General features: G+C 47.4%; 1 long non-coding RNA gene across 2 annotated transcripts in view; it reads right to left on the reverse strand.

Moving 5' to 3' along the window:
* The window catches only part of LOC144792372 (uncharacterized), a 311,371-nt gene extending 288,905 nt beyond the window's left edge, over positions 1-22,466 (reverse strand). For both annotated transcript variants that reach the window (XR_013602549.1, XR_013602548.1), the window contains exons 1-2: positions 22,300-22,466; positions 22,164-22,216 (exon numbers count right to left, since the gene is read on the reverse strand). This is a non-coding gene — a long non-coding RNA (uncharacterized LOC144792372). The remainder of the gene's footprint in view (positions 1-22,163; positions 22,217-22,299) is intronic.
* Between the last annotated feature and the right edge of the window lie 1,422 nt (positions 22,467-23,888).

Raw genomic sequence — 23,888 nt, forward strand, 5'->3', positions numbered from 1 at the left:
CCTTGCAAAAAGAATCCACACAATTCACCCAGGTCTGTTGGATAAGCTTCTGACTGCCCCTCAACTTCGATCTGTACTTCTTTAGGGTCAATTGAAACTTCCTTGTTATGGCTTCCTTCAAGGTGGGAGGGTACCTCATCTTGCCACCCCCCTCTAGGGCCAGTAGAGTGTCACGCCCCTCACTAGGGATATGCCTCCACAGACTAGCTCCCCAATCCTCCTAAGGGTCCTTATGCATCTGTGGGGTAATTTCAAAGGCCTCAAACCATCTATCTTGTCTCCCAACACAACGTCTGACACCAAACCATTGGGTATGTGGACCCACCTGTCATAGGGCACTGAAGTATTGCTGCCACCACTAGACTCTACTTGCATTTCTTACATGTTGAGTTCCTTCAGGCTCCTCTCATATGCCAAATGCTCGAGCTCAATCCTTTCCTCCATGAGCAGTTTATTTTGCTTCTTTTCCACAGGTAGCCTTTTCTCCTCCAAGACCCTTTTCTCTGCTTCTGTGGCCTTCTCCTTTTCCATTCAAGCTTGGTAAGCTCCAATTTTAACTTTCTCACCTTCCTCCTGTCCTCCAGCTCCTCTGGGGACAGGCCGTGGGATGAAACACTGCTCCCAGCCCTAGTAGAATCAACTACACCTGGCAGGATACCCCCCGTCCCACAGACAGTCCCGAATTCTCTAGTGAAACCTGGTCCAGCTCCTCATCCTCATTATCTCCTCCTCCTCCTCCTCCGGGGTCACAGCTGCTGTATTACAATCTTCTATCCAGACCTTCAGTGCTTTTTGCAGCTCCACCTTCCTGCCTTTAGTAGAAAGCTTAAATGCCTTGCAGAAACTTTTGAGCTGGGCCACGGTATAACTCTCAAGTTCGTCCAGCTCGAAATCCATTTGTTCAGATGTAGGACCTCCAGTCAGAAACGTGATATTAGAAAAATAGCCAAAATGCCAATCCGGGAGAAACAGAAAAAATTAAAAATGCTGATCAGCAAGAATTTATTCAAATAGGTCTTAAGTATGGATTGGTAGTGTACACCAAATTATCGTAAGGCACTGCATTTACACACGTCCTATACACAGCGCTGATCACCAACATTAGAAATTGGGTTTCGGATTGGCAAAGATATGCCTCCTGTCCAAGCAAAAACCACAATCCTAGTCCGGGTAAGTCAAATACACACCATAAGTTGACGTGCTCACCCTCTGGTAGTTTGACATAGAGCAGTCAGGCTTAAGTTAAGAAGCAATTTGTAAAACATTTTTGTGCAACACCTAAATAGTAACACAGTGAAAACACCACAAAAAGACTTAACACCAGTTTAGAACAATATAGAATATGTGTATGAGTAAAACAAGACCAAAACGACAAAAATCCAATAAGTAGAATTCAAGATATGAATTTTTAAAGAATAAACTGCTTTGTTGTGCTTAGAAGCAAATAGCGCCTACCGGGGCTATCTGGTCATGCTTCACCAGGGAAAATCCAAAAGTTCAGGCCGACCGTGATGGAGGGCGGGTTGGATACAAGGACCAGCCTTGACGCGCTGAACAGTACCTTGGATACTTCAACATCAAGGGCACTGTGTCGCTGTCGATCCCGCAGATGTAGGTGATGCATTGGTACCAAGCTGCGCAAAGTCAAAGATGGGTCAAGAGTCAAGATGCGATGGACATCAGGGCAATGTGCTGTCATAGAACTGCTGGGCTGTAGGCGACGTGAGCAGCACAAAGCGACGCATGGGCACCAAGCTGCGCAAGGCCAGAGATGCGCCTGAAATCAGGGACTATTCCTCGCGCCGTCTGCAATGGTTGCGGTTTGAGCAGCAGCAGCCATGCGTCGTATTGACGGAAATGTACCACTTCCGATTGGTGCAAAATTATTAATGCGTGGATTTTCTAGGTTGCAGCACTTGTTACTCTCTTCCAAGGGCCGAGGACTGGATTGGCACCACTTGGCAGAGCAGGACTCACAGCAGACAGAGTCCAGGTCCTGGTTGCAGGTTGCAGGTTGAAGAGAGAATTCTTTGATGTCCCTAAGACTTCAGAACAGAAGGCAAACCAGCAAGCCCTTGGAGTCACTTTAGTTCTGGGGTGTAGAGATGCATGTCCAGTCCATCTCACTCCTAGGCAAGGAGGGCAGCAGGGCAGACACAGCAAAGCAGGAGTCCAACAAAGACCTGTAGAGTCTAGCAAAGTGACAGTCCTCTCAGCAGCATAGCAGTCCTTCTTCCTTGCTGAATATCCTCCGGTCCAGAAGTATACTGAGTTAGGGTGTCAGGGGTCCAGTACTTATACCCAGTTGTGCCTATGAAGTGCACAACATCCCTGTCCTTCCTGTCCTGGCTCCAGACTCACTACAGGGGGTATGAAGCTGTTTGTGCAGGGACAGGCACAGTCCATTCAGGTGTGCCAGCTACCATCCTACCCAGGTCTTAGACATCAGGATGTTAATGGTCCATTAGTCACACCTACACTCCCTTTGTGTGTGGCTGTCTTTAGGGATTGTACAAGGCCTAGCTGTCACCCACCCCGTAAGTGCAGTCAGAGACAGGCAGAAGGCACAGAGTGCTCAAAGTAAGTAAAAGTGGCATTTTCAGACTTGCAACTTAAAATCCACCTTCACCATATGTTGTGATTTTAAATTGTGAGTCCAGAGACACCAAACTTAAAATGTCTATCTTCTGTCAGTTAGAAATTGCACACAAAATGTAATAAGGTAATCCCAATGTTAACCTGTGGGAGAGATAGGCCGTGCAGTAATGATAAACAAATGTATAGTTTTTCATTACCAGGACATGTAAAATATAAAAGTACATGTCCTACTTTTTAAATACAATGCACCCTGCCCTTAGGGCTGTCTATGGCCCATGTTAGGGGTGACTTATATATGTATTAAAAAGGAAGGTTAAGGCCTGGCAAGAGGTTTAACTTCCCAGGTTGACATGGCAGGTTAAAACTGAACACATAGGCTCTGCAATGGCAGGCGTGAGACCCTTTTAAAGGGCTACTGAAGTGTGAGCATTATCAGTGCTTAAGGTCAACTAGTAGCATTTAATGTATAGGCCCTGGAACCTTTAGTGCACTTTACTAGGGACTTATATGTAAATTAAGTATGCCAATTTTGGATAAGCCATTGTTGATGTTTTAAGTAAACAGCAAATGCACTTTAGCACTGGTTATTAGTAGTAAAGTGCCCAGAGTCCTAAAGCCAGCAAAAATTAACTCAGCAAAACAGGAGGTCAGAAGGCAAAAAGTCAGGGGCAACCACGCCAAGAATGCCAGGTCTAACAGAGATGAATCAAGAGTTGGGAATTGTTAGGAGTGTAGGAGCTATGATTTTAAAACGAAACTATATTCTTGAATTTTTTAAGCCTTTCCAATCACTGAAAGTCTTTGGCACAGATTTACTTGGATTTCCCGCAATACAGTACAGCATCTAGATTTGCTGTGCTTCATTGCGCATAGATGAAAACACAGTGCAGAACCATATCTACGAATGTTGGCTTGATGTTGGTGTCATCCCTTTCACCTGTAAACAAATAGGCTGCGTTGTGCCAAGCATCATGGTGCAGAGGCAATTGTGCGCTGTCAAATTCCTATGCATAGACAATTGCAGAAGGGTCAGAAACACTCTATATGTGCTATGAAATGCAGCGCAAATGTAATGTGTCAGTTTCTGTAGGAAATCAATGATGTTCCCCTAGTTTGTGCCTTCTTCCACTAGGTGTTCGTTTTTGATGAAAAGTTCAGTGATGGTACTTTAGTAGAATGGGCTTTGCGTCATAACCTAGGGTTGATACACCCCATAACCATCACTGAAGAGGCTTCTTTTCCAGCACAAAACACCATTTTTGTTTGAAAGTAAATCCCTGGTGCTATTTTGCGTTGTGCTAGCACTGTCACAAAGCATTAGTAAATATGGACCCTCTCTTTTTGTAATATACAAAAAAGCTGGCAATGGGATTGTTTGCCTTAGCTGACCGGCGTTTGAAGCCTCGTGTGCCCATTGTGCGAGTCAACGAGTCAACGAGTCAACGCCTTGCCGGACCCGCTGCGCGGGTCCCGCTGCGTTGTGCGACTCCCTTTGCCCAGGAAGAGAGGGGGAGCCTGTCTTCATCGTTATCACCTTTACCATCGGACCTTGGACGCCGGCGGGGCTGCGAGCTGCCTAGCAGGGACTCCAGTGACCAGGAGTCCCTGCGTGCACCACCTGTGGCCGCTCTCCCTGCCGGCTCCGCCTCTGGCAAGTTGAAATCAAAAGTCAGCGCCTCCCTTGCCTGGTGGGATTGTTTGCCTTAGCTGACCGGCGTTTGAAGCCTCGTGTGCCCATTGTGCGAGTCAACGCCTTGCCGGACCCGCTGCGCGGGTCCCGCTGCGTTGTGCGACTCCCTTTGCCCAGGAAGAGAGGGGGAGCCTGTCTTCATCGTTATCACCTTTACCATCGGACCTTGGACGCCGGCAGGGCTGCGAGCTGCCTAGCAGGGACTCCAGTGACCAGGAGTCCCTGCGTGCACCACCTGTGGCCGCTCTCCCTGCCGGCTCCGCCTCTGGCAAGTTGAAATCAAAGCTGGCAATAGATAGTAATTTGACTGCATGTTATTCAGTCTATCTCACCTTTTGGTTACAGTATCCAACCCCAAACACAACTCAAAAGTTGAGTGCTTGCTGCAGTGCCTGGTGTGTAATCTGCAAGTCAGAGGCTGCAATACAAGTAAAGTGACTTAATGGGTCAGTGTATATGGCTGCATAATGGTGAGGTTGTGTGTTTGTGTGTCTGTGGCCCCCAAGATTATCTTACAAGTATGCTGTAGCTGTGTTTATGGACTCATGGATGTTTCTGCTGTGCTGTCAGTTGCATAGATGGTACAACTGTGCTGTGCCTGGTAAGTTAAGGACCTCTTGTTGGGTGCAATGATGGTGCTCTTGGGTGCACAAATGGTGCAGGTGTGCTTTTTATTCAGAGATGGTGCAGTTGTGATGTTTGGATTAAATATGGTGCAACTGTACTGTTGGATACATGCATGGCACAGCTCGGCTGCTGAGTTAGGCAACATACTGCTTTATTGGTGACTTCAATGGTGATGTAGCTGTGCTCTTTGGTTCAGATATTGTGAAACTGTGCTTTAGATTTTACTTTGGTAGATATTTGATTTAACCTGAACCGAAATTCCGAGGTGCAGGGCATGCCTTTGCTGTTGAAATTGTTGTTTAAGCTGGGGCATCTGTAACAGGCTGAATGTACATACAGAGACATATTCTGTGTTTGGTGGGGTTCCTGCTGAAACCAGATTTAGTCAACTAACGAGAAGCACACACTCCATCAGTTGTCGATGTAAGTATTTTTATTGATCTCTTCAGGATTATTTCTCATTCTTTGGCTTCTCCTTCCCACACTTCTTCTCAGATTTGTGTTGCATCCTCCCCAGCTCGGGTACATGTAAAGGATCCTGCCATACACAGAGCTTGGTATTGCACGTCTTTATTCTTCGGAGTGTAACCATTAACGGAACGTACTAAGTAATGAAGTTTCTTAACCACACCCAATCACTTGCATCATTCTATGGAGTCCGTCAGAGACTAGAGGGTATCCCCCTATCTGTAACACACACAACACTACATCTACACAAAAATAATTATATATACATCATAACTCCTCAATGAGTCATCGAGGTGCTCAAATCAATCTTCCAGATCTCATTGCATGAGGTTGAGGAGACATAGGAGAGGCATCCGTGGCAGGCACCGTTGACACAGACACAGGTGCAGTCTTTGGGCTCTCCTGACTCCCAGATGGAAGGGTCTCACTCTGAATATCTGGAATCAATGAACGAGGCAGTTGTTTAAAATAAGAAGAATCTCTTGGGATGGACTTTCCATGATGATAAGCAGTCACTATGTGTTCTTTACTAGTCACAACCTTCAGTGGATCAGCATCAAAAGGAGCATGAGATTTGTGTTTTTGTTTCTGCCTGACAATGACATGATCTCCTCTTTCGAAGAGATTGCTCCGAGCACAGTGGTGTCTATCCGTATCTGTCTTCATTTTGCGTTTGTAAGACGAATCAGTAGTGTGAAGTTTATTAATGTGAATAGATCTTTCAGTGGTCCATTGTGGCAATGTGGTTCCCATGGCTCTCCCAAACAGTAAAGTGGCAGAGATTTCACTTTTTGTAGAATGGGGAGTTGACCTGTATGCACAAAGAGTAGAGTAAAGAATGGATTTGAGTTCAAGCCTTTCTAGCACAGCGCGCTGAACGGTCTTCTTGAGGGTACTCCTGATTTGCTCGATGACGCCATTCACCTGCATCCAAAGAGATGTGCTTTTCTGATGGTTGACTTTTAGGTGAGTGATAAAATCTTTAAATTCTTGACTATTGAAAGACGGGCCATTGTCAGATTTCAAAATCGAAGGAACACCCCATGTTGCAAAAATACTTTCTAATCTTTCAATGACTGTCATGAGTAGTTGACAACAGATCTTCCAAAAGGGAAACTGTGAGTATTAATCAACAATTACTAATAGATGAAGTCCATTGTCAAAGGGTCCAAAGAAACCAATTGCAATCTTCTCCGATGCATGCTTTAGAAGATCAGATATGTTTAACGGCTGCAGGGTTGTTTTGGATGACAAGCAGTTGCACAAATGCGTGCCCTTAATTCCTTTTCAACTCTTTCATCAAGACGAGGGAACCCCACTCTATAGGCTCGTTTAGTAGCAATAACACCACAATGTCCCTCCTGTGCCAGTTAAGTGACTTGTTGTCTCAGACTCTCAGGTATGACAATTCTCGACCATCGTAAGATAATGCCTTTTGGGGTAACTGATAGCACATTTTTTAATTTCTTGACTTTAAAGTCATAATTAAGAGGTCGAGTATGTTTTCACCACAATTGGTGTGTAATAATGTCTTTGAGTATTAACAAATCTCTGTCAGTGCTCTTGGCACCAATGATTTTTTGCACTAATATGACAGCAGGGTATTGGACTTTAAGATGAAGTTAACATAAGCATCAGCCACTTTAGAAGGAGTGACGTGACATGGAATTGGTTCATGAGAGACATAATCAGCAGGGTTTTGATCCCTTCCTGGATGATGCACAATCGTATAATAATATTCCTGCAATCGCAATCCCCCACCTCTCAATGCAAGGGGGCGTCTTGGCTCTAGGATTGCCGAAAATGGTGAGTAATGCTTAGTGGTTGGTGACAACCGTGAAGTGCTTTACATATAGGAACACATGAAAGCATTCACAAGCCCACACCACAGCGAGGCTTTCTTTTTCAGGTTTAGAATAGGTACGTTCTTTTTCTGACAACATCTGTTAGCATACAATACAGTGTATCGTGTTGCATTAGAATGTAAATTGTGCTGGGCAGGTAGGGCATCTAACCCCACTGGGCTGGCATCACTCACAACGTTGTTTGTACTTTCTGATCAAAATATGCCATTTCAGTGGCATTCTCAGATGCATGTTTGATTTTCTTGAAGCCTTGTTCACATTCACATGACCAACATTTTGTTTCATTAAGTCTCTCAATGGGGCACTTACAGTGGCAAAGTCATGTATATACATTGATCAGTAACTGGCCATACTAAGGAAGGATTGCAGCATAATTACATATTGTGGGGGAGAAGTGGATGACAAAGCTTGTACATTATTCCCCCATCAGAAAATATATGACCAAAGAACATGAGTTTTGTTTTTATAAAACTCAAACTTTGCTGCATTTAAAGTGAGACCTGTATTAGCAAGTATATAACACACTTGTGTAAGAGCTTTATCATGTTCTTTTCGCGTGTCCCCAAAGACCAATATGTCATCACTGTAATTAAAAGCATTGGTGACTGGCTGTATTATGCAACAAATTACATCCTGAAAGAGTTCTGCAGCTAGAGACGCTCTGAAATGTAGGGCCCGATTTACAGAACTAACTTAAGATAAAATCCTAAACTTACTACTTTTGATATTCACAGAAGTTAGGATTTTGTCTTAAGTTTGCCTTAAGACAAACTTAAGACAGACTTAAGTTAGGATTTTGTCTTAAGACAAATTTAAGACCGACTTAAGTTAGGATTTTGTCTTAAGTCTGTCTGTCTTAAGTTTGTCTTAAGACAAAATCCTAACTTCTTTGAATACCAAAAGTAGTAAGTTAAGGATTTTGTCTAAAGTTAGTTCTGTGAATCGGGCCCGTAGTTTTATATATCTAAATAACCTGCATGAGTAACAAAGGTAGTAATGTACCTTCAATTTTCTTACAGTTCGAGTTGATATGCCCTTTGTTCAAATAAGGGCGGGAAAAGACTTTGGCTCCATTCAGCTGCCTAATCATTTCAGCAATGTGCTGATCTGGATGTCATTCTTTTTCAATCGCCTTGTTAGCTTGGCGCATATCAACTCAGATGCGCTTGGTTATTCCACTATCCTTCTTCTGCTTTACCACTATGGGTGATACCTGTGGTGTCGGATCAGTCGATCGCTCAATGATGTCATGCTTTAGTAGTGTCTGAAGTTTTTTCTCAACAGCCTCTTCAAAATGAAACACAATTCAACAATGTTGTTGAGCAACAAGATGGATGTCCTCATTCAGGTAAAGTTGCGCTTTCATTGTCTTAAGTCATCCTAGTTCATGAAAAAAAGATGGAGACTGATTAACTATCTCATGATAGGCATTGACGTTGTAGTTTACAGAAATCAGCCCCATGTCAGCGACAGTGCTGAAACTGAGTAGACATGCAGTTGATTAAGTGCCTACCATGACATCAAGTAGTGCTTCTTCTCCCGTTCTTTAATGTTTCACAGTTGCTTTAATGAACCTTGACATTGCAGTGGCGTCTAAGCAGCCCACGTATACACTTTGGTTTTGTACGGTGTTAAAAGGGGCACTGGAGACAGTTCATTGTACTTTTCCGCTGGCATGTTTTTAGGCGTGCCACTTTCTATGATAATAGGTATGGAGCACCTATTCACCTGTGGTGCGATTTTGGAAGTGTCCAAATTAAATTTACACTTTAACTTGTCAATCTCACTTAGACCGGCATTCTTCCCCTCAATAAGCTAATCTTAAGTGAGCACCTTGTTCAGTGGTTGACATTGACATTGTACACCCATCTTCCTCACTGTCACTTGACAATGATGGTGATGAACTTTTAGTAAACCTACGTTCAGTTTCTACTTGCCTCAACTGATGTAGTCGCTTGGCCTTGTGGTCGTAGTTGGAACATCTCTGTAACTTTCTGGCATCCATTATGTTTTCTCGATTTGACACACTTGACCTTTCCCTTGCTTTGCAAAGCAATACAAAATAGTTCTCTTTTCCTCGTTTTTTGCATATCTGTCCAATGACTAGACATCTAGCTTCATGTGGAAAGGAAAATCCACATCGAAAACACAACTTCTTTTTCTTTAGAGACATTATTTTGTGGCCTTCTACCTTGTGTTTTGGCTTACTCTTCACATTCATTGCTGATTCATTTTGGGCCATTCCAGCCACCATACTAGCAGCTTGTCTGTGAGCTCTTTCTTCCGCTCTAGTAGCCATCAATACTTCCTGCAAGCTTAGTGTCTATTTCAGCATTCGTCGTCTGAAAGCATCAGAAAGACAACCATCTATTATTCTGAGATGTATGGCCTCTTCATTAAGGAACTCATTGAACTTGCAATGATTGGTGAGCAAATCAAGTCTTTCTACAAACTCATCCACTGTTTTACCTGCACAAACTCATCCACTGTTTTACCTACTTTTTGCCTTTTTTCACTGAAAAATATCCCTGTGGTAGTCAACATTTGGCATTGGATTGAACTTGGTGTTTAACACCTCTTTGATCACTTCATCACTGTTGGACTTGGCCCTTATGGCAGGTTCACCCCTAATGTTTTTGCTTTTAATAAATGATCTGTGTTGATGATTTTATGGTCTCTGCGCACTTTTTCCCTGTGTCCCAGAGTAAAGTGCGTGCATGTAGTTAGGCTGGCCTGCTCTCCCATAGGAATGCATGGGGAATGTCTGTGTCCCTGGTAGTTCCTGATGCGTGGGGAGTGCAGACTCGAATTTGGTATGTGCGAGTTTGTGAGAATGAATGCTTTGCAATGATATATGTGGCATGAGTGTAGCTTGTGTAGAAATGCCACTTCTAGGACTTGGCATATTAATGTAAAATATGCCTGTCGTGTGATTGGCTGGAGCTGGCTGGTGAGCCTGGCTCCAGGAAGGCTGGATGGGTCTGCCCGGTGGTGAGTGTGAGATTAGCATGTTGATGGCTTGGGAGGAGTGCACCTGGTCCCTGATGGGCCTGGGCTTTCCCCACACAATGCTGGCTCCACCCCCTGTAGTGCGACTGATGACCCTAGCCCTGCCAGTGAATGAAATGGGTGGTTGAGCTATCAAGGGTACTTCCAAACCAGCTGCAACTGGTTTCTCCCCCACCCTGCACCTACAGACAAAGGAATTTACTGTATAAGAAGGGGCTGCGTCCCCATACAATTTGGTTCTGTTCTGCTTTGGATCCTGCCAGAGGGGGCTGTTGCTGCTGCTGGGGCCAGGAGGACCGGCACTTGGCGTGTCTCCCTGCCTGGAGACCCAGTGAGCTGGCTCTGGCCCTGCCTTGCCCCCCTGCCTGCCTAAGAGACTTTGTGCTTGACTTTGTGCTTAGAGAGCGCTGCTCTCTGTCCTTCAGCGCTGGGGAGCGCTGGAATCCCTTGCCTAGCGCTTGAGAGCGCTTTATTTGGTCCGTAGCGCTGTGAGCGCTTTATTTTGTCCCTGAAGCGCTGGGGAGCGCTTTTTGTGCAGCCGGTGCCCACCCGGCATCTGCCCGTTTTATTTCGCCGATTTTTGGCGAGCGAGTGCCCACCTCGCTTCATATTTAATTTTGGACGCCGGTGCCCACCCGGCATTGCCCCGCTGATATTTTATTAATTAAAGCCGGAGCCCACCCGGCATTGCCCCGTGATCACCGCCGCAGCCCCGGAGCGTTGGAAACCGTTGCCGGGCCGCTGCCTATCGTGACCCGGAAGTCCCGCCTCCTGACCCCCAGGGCCGCGCTGCCATTGGCGGCCCCAGCGGAAGTCAGGCGGCGTGCAGCGGAGACGGGTCCAGGCGGGAGCGCGAGAGGAGCAGCCGGCCCCGTCCTCGAGGCTCCCCGATTGAAGGAGAGCCCCGCGCCGACCTGCCGAGGAGACGCATCTGCCCCAGGAGACCCGGTGAGTGCGGGGGCGTTCCTCTTTGTTCCCGAGCGGCCCCAGTTGGCAGAGGGCCGCTCCAACGACACCCGCATTGATAATTAGGAGCCACGAGGTTCCAGGGCCCCGCAGTTGTTCTTCGAGCCTGAGAGGCTCAGGGCATTCCTGTTTCTGAGCCCCTGCGAGGCTCACCGCCCTAATTGTATTTACGAGCCCCGAGGCTCGAGGGGGCATTTTCATTGTTTTAGAGCGCTGAGCTCTACGGTGCCACATTTGATTTGCGAGCCCTGAGAGGCTCGAGGTGCCCTTACTTCACAGAGCCCTGAGAGGCTCTTGGGGGGCACAGTTCGTTGGTTAGAGCCCCGAGGCTCCCACACTGTGTTTGGCCCCCTCACCATTGTTCTTGAGCCCACAAGGCTCCAACGTTGCTCAGCTGTTATTTACAACTGTCCAGCACTTAGTGGACAGTTGCTACGTTTAGGTTTTGTTCTTGGCTGCCTGCGCAGCCTTCCCTGACATTAAGACTCAGGGCATTTAAGCCCCTTGCGAGGCCAGTTGGCCTGGGGGACAGTTCTAGTGTTGTGCTACATGCACCCTGCGCATTGTGATTTACTTGCTGATGTAATTCCTGCGCAACTGTTCTACCTGCACCTCTGAATGTGTTTTAATGCCTCATGTGCAATGTATTTTATGTTTTATCCCCTTTGCTAAAAGTGACCTGCTTAGAGGATTGTTGATGTCCCATTACCTTTGCTAAATGTGACTTGCTTAGGTATTTTATGTTTTATCCCCTTTGCTAAAAGTGACCTGCTTAGAGGATTGTTGATGTCCCATTACCTTTGCTAAATGTGACTTGCTTAGGTATTTTATGTTTTAGGTTTCCTTCCCTTTGCTAAAAGTGACCTGCTTAGGTGATGGTTTTCCTTCCTTAGGTCCTGATATTAAGGTCCTAGTTCCCTGCGTGATTTTCCTACAGAGTTTAGGTTTGCGTAGGAGGTATTTACTCTTTACCAGTGATTACTGGTTGTGTGCTACATCTACTATTTTAATGCTACAGTCATTATATGTTTATGTGCTAAGTGTTATACCTACAAGTATTATTTCTAACAAGTGCCTAACCCTGACAGTGGTCCATGAGGCCCTGTCCTGTACATAATCCCTTGTAAATTCTGCCCGTGCCTGTTGGCACAGTGTAAAGTTGTGTGTTATCTAATGTGTTTTTACTATAATACAAAGGCTATTTTTATATAACCTTGTGTGGAGTTTCTTTTGTGGTGGGTCTTGGGTGTTGTTGCTGGGGTACGTGCGCAAATACTTAACTCATACCGCCTCCAAGTTTAGCCTTGCTGCTCGCGCCACGTTACCTAGAGGGTGAGCAGGGGTTACCTTGGCGTGTGACTCCCTTGCCCTGACTTGGAAGTGGTGGTCTCTGACGGACGTTGGCGCAAGCCTTGGCCAGCCAGAGATCCCGTTTCTAACAATCACCGTGTGGTATTTTCTTTATTACTTCATTTATCCTTTAGACGCCAAATTCTTTAAATGTTTAGTGACCTTTTTGTCATTTACTTCTTCCAACTCATCAATGAAATCATCAAAGGATTCGATCCAGTAGTTCATCTATCACCAACATTTATTTTTTCTGATTGTATTGAAGGGAGACAATGGTTTTAAGATTGTGGCAGCATCTTAACCTGTGGAACTTTCTGCTTTCTAGAATGGAGCCACCTCCAGCAGCTTCTGGTGCCTACTTGGATCTGCTACTTTGTTAAGCACTAGCAGCGTGCTAACATTTGGGTCATCGTGCTCGCTCTTTGTTTGTGAGGTGCTGTCTTCTCCTTTGGCAGTGAGTTGTGGCTTTGTTTCCTGCACAAAGTCTTCACCACTCTCAGCTCTTTGCATTGTACCTGGTTTCTACTGCTTATAGCGTTTCTTTGTCTCAGAAATGTTTCTTCTTTTAACAGTTCCTTGCACTTGTATAGCACTGCCTTTAGCGCTTCTCTGTACCTGGTTGTCGCTGCCTTTAGCGTTACCATACTGTATGAATGACGGCTCTGTGTTTAGCAGTGGCTCAGTATCTTTTGTCTCGATTTTACCAGCAAATATCTGGCCAAAGATAAACAAACTTTCCGTAAGGCCTTGTACTGGCTGTAGTGGCTCTTTGACTCCACATTCTCCAACCAACAATTTTTTCACTTCGAGTGATGCACTCATGACACGTATGAGCAATTTGCTGGACCACGGCAAACTCAGCAGGAGAGCACTCAGTTCTTCAGATTTCGGAGTTTATGTAATCCCCTACCTTGTCGCCAGTTGTAGCCACCACCTCAGCCCAGGTACACGTAAATGATCATACCACACACAAAGCTCGGTATTACACGTCTTAGTTCTTTGAAGTGTAACCGTTAACTTAACGTACTATGTCATGAAGTTTCTTAACGACATGCAATCACTTAAGTCATTATTACATGGAGTCCGTCAGGGACCAGATGAGTCCCCCTATCTCTAAGACACATGACAGTACAGTTTTCTGGTCTTGTTTCTTCCACATTCCTTCTTTGCTTTACTGGCTTCTCTCCCTCTCAATATCGGGGTACCAAGAAAGACATGTTCCTTCGGTGTGAACCACATATATGTGATACTCTCTGAGAAATGCTGTTTACTTAATCGGCAAGTCAGCAGGTTAGTACCAAAGACCCAATGAGTTCTCTGTATGCTGCTAGTTGTTAGTTATCTAAATTTGAGGCAGTTCCAACAATTGGATGAGGATGGCTCACTCTAGTAATGTGACATGCTTCATCATTTGCCACCTCATCCCACCCTGGTAAGATGCTACTACCAAGGCAGACTTGACCTCAGAATGGGGCTTTTCTGAGGGAGTTCTTAGAATATTATTCTCTGGTGACTCTTAGTGATCTTAAAAAAATCGAATAACATGATGGTTTTCACGTCACACGAACAGGCGTACTTGCCCTGAGAACTGGTTTCCTTGTTCAACTTTGCCATTGGTAGGGGGGCGCTAGAGGGCGCGCACACGGAATGGCTGCCTAACGGTGAGGCTCCTGTACCCTGGAGCAAACATCCTTCAGTAATCCTGACTTACTGGTGTCTAAGCAGCTCTGTGACCCACTCAATCTGCTCCAGCATTGATCCTCCTGACTCGGTCCAAGTCCTGGGCGAATCCGAGCAATGGCGCCTAAACGCTGAGACCCGCCAGCTCCCTCCGGACCTGCCGCTGGAGCTACTGTGCGACCGGGAGCGGAGCTCAGGGGCCAGGACAGGCTGGGGATCGCCACGCAGAGGTAGGCCTTGACGGAGAACTTCCTCCCGGAATACTGTCAGCCCTGGCCCCCCTCCTTGCTGGCTTCTCACCGGATCCCTGCTCACGGGCTGCGAGATCACGGCTACGCCTACAGGCTCTTCCAGCGGCCCCTGAACTGCCGGCTCTACCCCCGACCTGTGACGGCGCTGCTCTGGTTCGGGACAGGTCGCAGCGCCTCGCTGCTGTGGGGAGAATCGAGGCGGCTGCAGCGACCGGCTGATGGTCCCGGCGTGAAGCGCCTGCAGCTTGCAATCTATGCCCCCCGGACACCTCGCTGCGACTCTGGGACCTATAGAGGCAGCCGCGCTGAATGGTGTGCCTGGCGTGGCGCCTTTGGAAGGGACGGCCGCCATTTCCTATCGCAGTTTCCAGTGCCTACATACGCGGCAGGCCCTGGACCCCTCTGAGTTCCCCAAATAAGACTGCACAACTCTGGGGTCGGATGAGCGGTGTACAGCTCGAGTTCTAGGGAGTTAGCTGGCATCCTCCCCTTATTATCTCGCAGTACTGGGTACGATCGTTGTGAGAGGCCTGAGCGAGGTGCAACGCGGCTGAAGCTACCAACGCTGTGAACGCCCGGCAGGAGAGCGGAGTATTGGGCATTAGTGACTTGGCGAGGGCACCCGATGATATTCGACTACACTCTCTGACGGTACCGCTGCGAGAGCCCAACCCGCTACTCTACTGAGGAGCTGCGTCGCGGGTGGTTCCCCCATTGCATGTACCCCCCCCCCGCCAAAATCTCGCCTCACCTCCCCCAGGGGAAAAAGCGAACTCCGGTATCATCGGCATCGCGTACTACTGGAGGTCTGGGACGTGCCTGGGCGACCGATCCACCACCTGGGTGCTCTTGGAGGACCTATTATTTCCTGGCCTGTAGAACATCGATTTGGCACTGTGCAGCGACGCGATGGTTCGTCAGGACACCCGCCAGCAGAAACTCTCCTTCGAGGCTGCTAAGAAGGTTCAAAAAACGCTGAGCGAGAGGCCCAGCATGAGCGGCGCGGGAGCGTCTAACGCTGTTCCTCCCCGGAAGCCCAAGACATGCAGCAAATCCTGCAGGAGATGCGACAGGGCTTTGCTACAGTGGTGGACAAGGTGGACAGACTTTCGTCGAGGATGGACGCCCTTGTGCACAAAGTCGACCGTCACGAGGAGCGGCTCACAGCCACTGAAAAACGCATCTCCGAAGTCGATGATGCCGCCGCTTACCACACCACCCAGCTTGCCCGAATGGACAACCTGCTGCGGGTCATCGCTGCGAAGAACGAGGATTTGGAGGCCCGCAGCAGACGCAACAACATTCGCGTCACGGGCGTGCCGGAGTCCACAGCCACGGGCAGGATGGAACTTTATGTGGAAAAGCTTCTTCAGACATCTATCTGAGCCAAGGCCTTCTCGTCGCAGTTCATAGTCGAGCGAGCTCACAGATCCCTGGGCCCTGTGCCCAAACCGGGCATGCCACCGAGGCCCATCGTAGCCCGGCTGTTGAACTATCGTGATCGCGATACTGCCTTGAGAGCGGCGCGCGCCAAGCGGTCTCTGTCCTATGATGGCATCAACTTCTCCATTTATCCGGATTTCACTCCAGTGGTCCAGGAACAGAGGCATAAGTTTATCGAGGTGAAGAAAAAACTGCGTGATGCACACTTGGACTATGTCCTGCTTTATCCTGCTAAGCTCTGGATCACACATCAAGGGAAGCAGCGTTTTTTCACCAATCCGCAGCAGGTGGAGGACTACTTAAAAGTGATCAAGAGAACGCGAATGGGCCGAGAGACCGAGGCGCAGCGCACAATGACGACCACCCGGACTCGGACGCGAACGCCTGATCTACTCCCAACGCAGCTTTGACTAGGCTGTATATGGTACTCTGGGCTTGCTGAGATAGCATCCTCTTTTTGGAATGGACATGTCAGGTCACTTGGACACGGAGCTGCGGCCTGCACCCAGTGGTAATGTACTCCAGGGTCCACTGCCCCTCCTCAGTCCCATCCAAGGGCGGCACTCGTTGTGGGGCTTGATGGGGGTGCAGTGGCTGTGCGCTTTCTATGCTGTTCCCCCTACGTGTGCACCCCGCACATGGGTTACGTTTTCCGATCAAGACTGAACTTCGAGGGTAGGTGGGAGGGTGGGTGGACGGGGCGTCTCTTTGGCAAGTTGGGGTTGCTGAGATGGGTAGGGGGGCGGGAGGGGGAGGGATATGGTGGCTGCTGGCATGATTGGGATGCATTAGTGGGAGGGGGGCAGGGTACTGTTGAGGGCGGGGTTTTTCCTTGCAGGGGTGGGTACAGTTGTTTGGTTTGTGCGGTGGCGGGCTTCACCCGGGAAGAGTTGGCTCAAAGAATGGCAAACTGTTATGTTATAATAATACGATGACCTTTCTCTTATGGCGGGGATAGAAACCAAGGCGCAATTGCACTGCATGTCATGGAATGTCAGGGGCCTTAACAATGCTAAAAAATGTCGAAATGTGATTGCTTACTTGGATCGACATCTGGTCCAGATCGCCATGTTACAGGAAACGCACCTGCCACCACAGACACGTGCTACCTTTGCAAGCAAATGGGTTGGCACTCGCGTCTTCTCGTCTTACTCCACTTATGCGAGAGGGGTAGCTAAATTGATCAGACGCAGTGTGCCGTTTCAGGTGTGTGGCGAGCTGGCAGATGGGGAAGGCCGCTTTGCTTTGTTGTGGGGTCGCCTGGGCCGAGACACTATCACCTTAGTAAACTGCTAAGCGCCTAACATAGATCAGCCACATTTCTTCACCACACTGTGGGGTAAGATCCTAGACGTGGGGTCCCGACATGTTATCTGTTGAGGTGACTTCAACGTGGCACTGGTACCCCACCTGGATAGGGCAGACGGAATCGCACACTACCAACCTCGCTCTAGAGAGGCCCTTCTGGGCGTGATCACCGAAGGCGATTTGGTAGATGCTTGGCGCAGCATACACCCCCTACGGAAAGAGGGCACACACTTCACATCACAGACTAGCACGTGGGCGCGCTTGGACTACCTGTTGTTGTCTATAGAGATGAGTGCTGGGGTGACTGAGGTGACCCATTTGCCCAGGACATACTCTGATCACAGCCCGGTCTCAATGCTCCTACGAGTGCCTGGGTGGGATAGCCCCCGACCACATTGGCGGCTACAGCCTGCGGCCCTTCTAGACGCGGTGTTCCGCGCCGAACTCGGCGAAGAGATAGCAGCCTTCTTCCCTTGCAACAAGGGGTCTGTCGACTCAGCCGAAAGCGTCTGGGAGGCATTCAAGGTTATGGTCAGGAGATACTGCATATCGAAAAGCTTTGGTGTGCTACGTGATATACAGCGCACATTGCGCACCCTTGATCGAGATCTGAAGAACTAGAGATTTGTATGGCGTCGGGTGATCGTGCTGAAGTGCATGCGGAATTTAGGGAAAAACTGACAAAGTACGAAGAAGAGGCAGCCAGGGAGGCAAAGGGCCGGATTCTGAGAATCCGGCCCTTTGCGAGTGCGATTTTTGCATTTGGGATTCATCATCCCAAATGCAAAAATCGCTATTACCGAAATCGCATATTTGCGAGGAATTACATTTAAGGAATCTCTATTTGAGATTCCTTAAATGCAATTCATCATCCAATTATATTTTGTGAATTCGCAATTTCTTGCCGCAATTTACCGCGAGGTCAAACCTCGCGGTAAATTGCGAAAATTCAGAAAAATGCATTTAAATGCATTTTTCTGAGTTGCATGTTACACACACACATGTCCTTTGGACATGTGTGTGTGCAACACCTGTGTCAAATTTCATTTGAGGGGTGCTACAGGGTGTCCTTTGGACACCCCTGGCACCCTTCAAATCGCAATCTTATTTGCGATTAGCAAATTGCTAATCGCAAATAAGGAATACTCCCCATTCATTCCTATGGGCCTTTTGGCCCATAGGAATGAATGGCGAGTTATTCCTTATTTGCGATTAGCAATTTGCTAATCGCAAATAAGGAATCAGTAGGAATCGCATTTTATTATGCGATTCCTACATGAATACCGTTTTGCGAGTCCTTAATAGCGGTTCGCTATGAATCGCTATTAGGGGCTCGCAAAACGGCCCGTTGATGAATCAGGCTGTAAGTTCAAAGGGAAATACTGGCAGGCGAGAAAATACTGCGAAGGAGATAGACCTGGTAGGGCCCTCGCACTGTTAACGCGCCCTCCCAACACTCATAATACAATCCTCGAAGTTCTGGATTCACAGGGCCAACCAGTTAGAGACTCAGACGATATACTGACAGATTTCACGACTCACTATCGCGCACTTTACACCACTGCTGCAACCCCGGACATGTCTTTTGATGACTTCCTTGGTGATGTCGCTCTGTGCTGGATCAGCGACGCGGATAGGGCCTTTCTAGCTGCCCCTTTTGAGTTAGACAAAATCAGAGATGCCATTATGTCACTCAAAAATGGCAAAGCACCTGGCCTCGATGGGATACCCGCCTAGTTTTATAAAGCGTATATAGACATAATGGCCCCTGTCCTTAAAGAGGTCTTTGAGGAGTCGCTGACTGATGGGATACTCCCCTGTTCCATGCGAGAGGTCGTAATCACGTCACTGCTGAAACCTGGCAAGAGTCCTAACACTTGTGACTCTTACCGCCCGCTCTCTTTGTTGAATTGCGATGTCAAGATACTGGCAAAGGTACTGGCTACCAGGCTGTCCCTCCTCATGACCCAAATTGTACTACCCGATCAATCTGGATTTGTCCCCAACCGCTCCACCTCCCACAATATACGCACACTCTTCTCCCTGATTCGCACAGTTCACCCAGATCTCCCCGTTACGGCGGTTTTTTTGGACGCTACTAAAGCCTTCGATTCGGTCGAATGGTCATCATATCTATTCGCCGTTCTGACATGTATGGGATTCCCTAAATTGTTAGTCTCCTGGGTCCAATTACTATACACGCAGCCATCGGCAAGGGTACTGATCAACGGGTGTCTCTCTCCTTTGGTTGCAATCACGAGAGGCACTAGACAAGGTTGCCCGCTCTCCCCTCTCCTTTTCGCGATTGCCGTCGAGCCGTTGGCCTGTAGACTTCGTCAGTTGCACCGAGAGGGCGCCTTTCGATGCTTTCAGCGTCAGATTGATGTGTCACTGTACGCAGATGACATGACATTATATGTCAAAGACCCGGTGCACAATTTGAACCTGTTGTTAAGGGAATTCGTGGTCTTCGGAGGGCTTTCCGGCGTATGCATCAACTGGGCTAAGTCACAATTCTACCCCCTTACGGATGCGGTGGCTGACTTCCGGCTCGACTTCCCATTAGAGTGGTGCCGATCGGACCTCCGCTACCTTGGTATTCAAATCTCTCGTGATAAAGACGAAACATTGCGCTTGAATTACGGGGTCGCGATCTCGAAACTCATCACTTCGGTTGATCGCTGGATCTCCCTCCCCCTGTCCATGGCTGGGAGAGCATCCCTTATCAAAATGGTGGTGCTGCCTCGGTTCCTATACCTTTTTCTTAATATTCCTTACAACCCGGGTGCATTTTTCTTTAAGACATTGAAAGCTGAACTGTGCCGCCTGCTCTGGGGGGTAAACAACCCCGACTACGATGGTCGTTGCTGACTCAGCCATATGATAAAGGGGGCTTTGATGTTCCTGATTTTGAGACTTATTATATATGCGCTCAGGCGCACTACGCTTACCATTGGATGATCCCTACAACCTTCATGCCCCAGCTGGCGGTCGAGGAATGGATTGGGAACCCCCTCCCACTGAATGGGCTTATACATTGCCCAGTTTTGTCCATAGAAACGCCGTTCACCTGGCGTCGTATGGCGAAGTTACTAGGATGCATCTTCCCATACTCTCATCGGATGCCATTGACGTACCACCCCAAACTAGTACTCCTCCATGAGCGGGGATTTCAATCGCTATGTAAACGCCTGCAATTCACTTGCTGGGGCGACCTCTTCACCAATGATCAGTTCAACTCTACTGACCTCTTCTTCAAATCACACATGCCTACTCCACTCGACTCCTTCTATTATATGCGACTGTGTCAGGGGATGAGGGAGATCCTCCCTGACTTTCCCAGTGAGCCTGAATGCTTTCCCCTTCGCACTTCATGCTATGCTCGCAAGATGGCTCGCATTTGGTGTCTGGCATGTATCGCCTCGTCAGAACATCCAGCCCCGGCCTCGTAAACCCAGCCCGCCTACATTGGGCTACTGACCTGGCAGCAGAGATCACCGATGAACAGTGGCTATACTGCTGCAACCTCACGGCTAGGATATCCGCCATCTGCCGACTCAAGATAATCCACTACAAGTTCTTACAACGGCTGTACTACACCCCGGTGAGAAAATTCAGGTTCCGCCTGTCCAGCGATGATAGATGCGAACAATGTCGCGCGGAACACGCTGGATTCTTTCATTTGTCCTGGGAATGCCCCCCGGTCTATGCCTACTGGCAACAAGTGCATGCTGCTCTCGAGTCCATGACCGGGGTATCAATAAACCCAGACCCTTTGCTGATGCTATTGGGGCACACACCACACATCCCTAAGTCCAGTAGGAAACTCCTTGACATTGCTCTGCTCCTTGCGAAACCCCTCGTGGCTTGTCGCTGGGGTCGGGGCAGGGCCCCCAAATTTAAGGACTGGCTCGCTGATGTGACTCATTGTCAAGAACAATCTGCTATCTTTGCTGAGGCACTCCCTTTCTCCAGTAGACCTAAGGACATCTGGGGTCCCCTAGTCACATATCTACTAGCCCGGGGAACCGACAACAATGTCCCGAACGGCAAGGAGGCACAAAATGGTGACAATGTATAAGTGGACATTGCTTGATTTAACACATGTGAATTACTGTCAGTGAGCGCTACCTCTGGACACTACCTCCTTATGTAAATATATGATTGACTATTTCACATGTAATTCATTGGTTTAATTTCTCACTGTATTATGGCTTAGCCGCCGACTAACTGTACATTTACGAAACAAACTGTCCTGAGATGCCCCTGTAATGTACTGTGGATGCTGTCTGATGTTCCTATGTAAACAAACAGCTCCTGTTTGAGAATGGCGCACTTGTCACACGCCCCTCAAGGGTGCATTTACTCAAACATAATATTCTCTGTGCATTCTTCCTTAATACAAACTTAAACTCAAATTTACAGACTGAATGTCCATTAAACAGTTTGTTCCATCCACAAAATGAATCAAAAAAGTTCTGTTTCTTGAAGACGTCGTCTTTTAATAACACGCTTCTTTCTTGATCTTGTTGCACATTACGTCATGTACATATATGTATTCTTCACAACATCATATCCAGTGTTTCCCAATGCATTTCGGTATTAAATACCTTCGTCAGGGGAATACTGCAATTGAAACCAACAAAAACTTAAATTGTACTATCATAACTACCTGCCGTGTCGGATGTCCACGACCAACCCCGTGTTCATGCTATCACTGTGTGAGTTTGTAAAGAGATGAATCAAAAGTGAATCGAATGAGAATCGATGCTACCATGACTGTGCTCCTACCATGCAACAAACATCATGTGCGCCCTGCATGCCATTCTGCACAGTGTCAATAACGTGCCCACTGCCTGTCATGCACTTCCATGCCTTTACCCGTGTTAGAACTCTAAAACATCATACCTGGACTTTTAAGACACGTGTTTTCCTCTTGTTGGTTCACTACTCAAGAATCACTGTATAAGAAAACGATATTGCATCAGTAACCAGTTTTCCTGCCTTCACTCACGAAATTACTTGCCTTCAGGCGTCTGCCTACCTGTATAGCCGCCGGGAAAGCCCTCTAATCTCTTGCTGCATTAACGCAATACCATTTCCTGCACGCTCGTGTCAGCTCGCCTTCCAATTCTGTAAACAACCATACAGTCAAATGACGATCTGTTCTACATGCCGCATATCTCTTTCTGCTGCCCTACAAGTACTCGCGCTCACCAAACTCCAATGCGAGCCGGAATCAACACGTCTCGGTCGCCATACTCCGAACTTCCTGCCACTATATTGGTGGTCACTCCCCTTGTTGTTGAAACAAAAAACGGACTCCGGAACAGATTTGGAACCGCCATCTTGGAGAAGGTAAACATTACCTTCGTTCCTTCGTGATTCCTATGGTGTTACAATCTAAAACTGCTATAAAACCTTTACTAAGAACTTGACATAACAGTTATACAATCCAACACTATTCTCCCACCAACTGAGGCAAAACCTGGTGCTGTCTATACTCTTCATGCTCCTTGAGGCGCCTACTTGAAAAGAACAAGCATTTACAATGCAACGGTCTCGCCTTTGCAAAAGTTAGCGCTTTTGGCATTGTAAATGACAAATGTTTTATTTATGTGTTTGTTTTGGAAACAGATAAATAAATGGCATTGTCATGAGCAGTAGAGAGTGAGTAGTAGAGAGTGAGTAGTAGAGAGAGTAGTAGAGAGAGTAATAGTGAGTAGTAGAGAGAGTAGTAGTGAGTAGTAGAGAGTGAGTAGAGAGTAGTAAGTGAGTAGTAGAGTGTGTAGTAGAGAGTAGTGAGTGTGTAGTAGAGAGTAGTGAGTGTGTAGTAGAGACTAGTGAGTGTGTAGTAGAGAGTGTGTAGTAGAGAGTGTGTAGTAGAGAGTGTGTAGTAGAGAGTGTGTAGTAGAGAGTGAGCAGTAGAGACTAGTGAGTGTGTAGTAGAGTGGTGAGTGTGTAGTAGAGTGGTGAGTGTGTAGTAGAGTGTGTAGTAGAGTGTGTAGGAGAATGTGTAGTAGGGAGTGTAGTAGAGTGTGTAGTAGAGAGTGTGTAGTAGAGAGTAGTGAGTGTGTAGTAGAGAGTGTGTAATACAGAATGTGAAGTAGAGAGATTGAAGTAGAGAGATTGAAGTAGAGAGATTGAGGTAGAGAGATTGAATTAGAGAGATTGAGGTAGAGAGATTGAAGTAGAGAGTGTGGAGTAGAGAGTGTGGAGTAGAGAGTGGAGAGTCTGTAGTAGAGTGTAGTAGAAAGTAGTGAGTGTGTAGTAGAGTAGTAGAGAATGTGTAGTAGAGTAGTAGAGAGTAGTAGAGGGTGTGTAGTAGAGTGTGTAGTAGAGCGTGTGTGTAGCAGAGTGTGTAGTAGAGTGTAGTAGAGTGTGTAGTGTAGAGTGTGTAGTAGAGAGTGTGTAGTAGAGAGTGTGTAATGTAGAGTGTGTAATGTAGAGTGTGTAGTAGAGTGTGTAGTAGAGTGTGTAGTAGAGTGTGTAGTAGAGTGTGTAGTAGAGAGTGTAGTAAGTAGTGACTGTAGTAGATAGTGTGTAGTAGAGAGTGTCTAGTATAGAGTGTGTCGAAGAGAGTAGTGGCTGTAGTAGTGAGTGTGTAGTGAGTGTGTAGTAGAGTGTGTAGTA

This window comes from Lissotriton helveticus, chromosome 11 (assembly GCF_964261635.1).
Source record: "Lissotriton helveticus chromosome 11, aLisHel1.1, whole genome shotgun sequence".
Taxonomy (NCBI): Eukaryota; Metazoa; Chordata; class Amphibia; order Caudata; family Salamandridae; genus Lissotriton; species Lissotriton helveticus.